The sequence below is a fragment of the Meriones unguiculatus genome, chromosome 7 (assembly GCF_030254825.1).
Source record: "Meriones unguiculatus strain TT.TT164.6M chromosome 7, Bangor_MerUng_6.1, whole genome shotgun sequence".
Lineage (NCBI taxonomy): Eukaryota > Metazoa > Chordata > Mammalia > Rodentia > Muridae > Meriones > Meriones unguiculatus.
The window spans coordinates 82,344,456-82,347,158 of NC_083355.1; positions in this window are offsets into that span (position 1 = coordinate 82,344,456).

Consider the following 2,703-nt stretch of genomic DNA (forward strand, 5'->3'; position numbering starts at 1 on the left):
GGGTGGTTTTCCTGATATTTTTCAATCCTTTGAGGGTGCCAGTAGGTCTAAAGGGAAACTATTCTTTCCGACTATTTTAAGAAGTCGTCCTAATTAACTTAGTTGGTATCTGGAGATCAAACCTTCTACTTGGCTATTATTCCAACCTCCACAAAACCATGCAAGCTTCATGACACACAAGGAATTGAGAGTGGAGATGTTAGGCATGACCTAATCCCTGTCCTGTGGCCAAAGGATGGGGTACGGCAGCCGTGAGAAGCAGCACGCCTTCATTTAATCTCCTAACAGCAGTGACAGATTCAAACACATGCCCAAACCTGTAGCTGTTCTGACTCACAACACTCGTAATAATGAGGATCTTTTTCCCCCTCTTGTTATCGTAGAATAAGTCGGGGCATTGTACAGTAAGTCGGGGCTTATTAGGTAAGATGAGAACTTCCAGTTTAGACGTTTTATTTCCAAAATGAGGTTAAACCTTTAATTTCACAAACACATGACCAGAACAGATACCACACAACTTTGAACCTGGTTCCCTTCCAGACCACCCTGTAGGGTCCCGAGATCTTAGGAATAACACAATATAACCCTGAAACAGGGGACCTTCTGTGTGAGTGCATGTGTGACTCCATGTCTTTGGTAAATCTCCATGCCATTGGGTAAATTAGAGTCGTGCTTTAGGATTTTGTTCTTATACGTACCAGAAGATTCAAAAATAGAGGCGTTTTGACCTTTTTGGAGAAAGAGCTGGTAAAAATAAAAGTACCCGGTTACTTTGGAAGAAAATTGGGAAATCCTCTAATAAAACACAAGGACACTAGTCACACCTCCCATCTTTTTGGAGTTTTGTAATAATAAATAAATATAATATTAAACTGTAATATTAAATAAGTTATGCAATCTTTTTAAATTTATTTTTTTATTAATTACAGTTTAAGTTATGCAATCTTACATGACCCCATGAATTATACTTTTTACAGTAACCTACGGAATAGGTGTGCTTTTGTCCCACCCAAAGCACCGATGAGGGAAGTGTCACTTAGAATAAGTGTGCAAGCATGTGCAGCTACTAAGTGGCTGAGCCAGGGCTAGAGAGAACACTGGCTGTCATGAGAGCCATATTCTAATCAGCCTGGATCACTGTCCCCAGGTGTGGGTGAACCTCCATAGAGCACCCATAATATTTCAGACAAATAAGGGGCAGATCATTCCTGCTCACCTAGCAGGCTGTCAATCACCTTAGTAAGTTCTCCTCTGGGAACACCCCCTCTGTATATTAACAGCCCGGAGAGAGCGAGGTGCCTCGTTTGTCCCAGACGGGAGTGTTTACCTCATAAGGTCAGACTGTGGGCATTGCTCTCAAAGTCTAATGTTGGTGGTGTTAGAATCAACCCTCACTAGATTTGCCCATGACCCACATCCGTTCATCCAGCTGGGTTCCAGACTCACTTCTAACCACTAGGCGTATTTTATCCTTCTTTGTGTTATAACCTATTCCATAGTAGCCTTACAGCTTTCCTGCTCGTATCAAATAATAAACAAACCCCACTCTGTCTGCACAGATCCTAAAGAACAAGGTTCCACCCAGCATTCTTTCAGAGCCCATGAGATACTCCACCCTGACAAAGCCTAAAGGTGCATGAGCTGCCAACCCAGGACCAGGCAAGGTAGAGCAAGGGAACTGAGAGAGTTGTCTCTAGGAGCCTTCTGCCTTCCTTAAGCCTCTCAGAGCGGCAGCCTGCCCTAATTCCTGTGGACAGGAAGGTAATGGCTAATGGCCAAATATGTTCTCTACTGACTGAATTCCTGCAGAGGACTCATGAAGGGGGCAGAGCTTCGGATATTCTTCCTGCCGCGAGGAGACACTCCTGAGACAGTTTCTCCTGTGACATATATGATTACTCACAGAGGCCGGCGTTTTGGGGGGCCAACTACTGCAACTTGGAGTGCGGACGTGCATGTGCTTTTTTCTTACACCAGGATGCAGCCGCCCAGGAGAAAGCAAATGCAGACTCAGACCTCTAGAAGAAGTTGAGCCCAGGAATCAGAATGGAGGGTGCAGAGTGGTCAAGAACAAAGAAAGTGGCTTAAGGAAGCAGTAAGCAGGGACCCTGAGGAGAGCCAAGGTGACTTTATCCGAGAGAAAGTCCCAGCAGGTGTGGGGAGTCCTCACTGGAGTCCCCAACATTCCCAGGGCCAGACTGAGACAGGCCCCACCTCTGAAAGGACCAAGACGCAGGCAATGTCTCTGAGATCTCAGCCTTGCTAAGGAAACATGTCACATATCTGTCTCTAAAGTCCACGTGGTGGAAGGCCTGGATCTCAGGACAAAACCCCCTTGATCAGAATGGAGATACAAGTCCAGGGCCAGACCTGGTGCTCTGACCCTGAGACAGAGTCCTGCCAGCTGTTTAGAGTCAGAATGGAGGTGACCATGAGACATGGGGACCACAGGCCCAGCGGCTGACCGAGCAGTAGCTCCAGGTCACAAGGACTAAAATGGAACCAGGCAGAATCTGTGCAACACGTTTGGGCTCCAAGAAAAGGGGCCCATGCAGGTACAAGCCATCCTGTGGATGCAGCATGTGGCAAATAGCCAGAGTCAGGTTATGGCACCTCTAGCTACTGTTCCCTCTCTCCCAGAAGCCAGGCTGTGCCCCCGGAAGTCTCTCCCCACCCCATTGTGCCCTAGCAATCCCCTTGCCC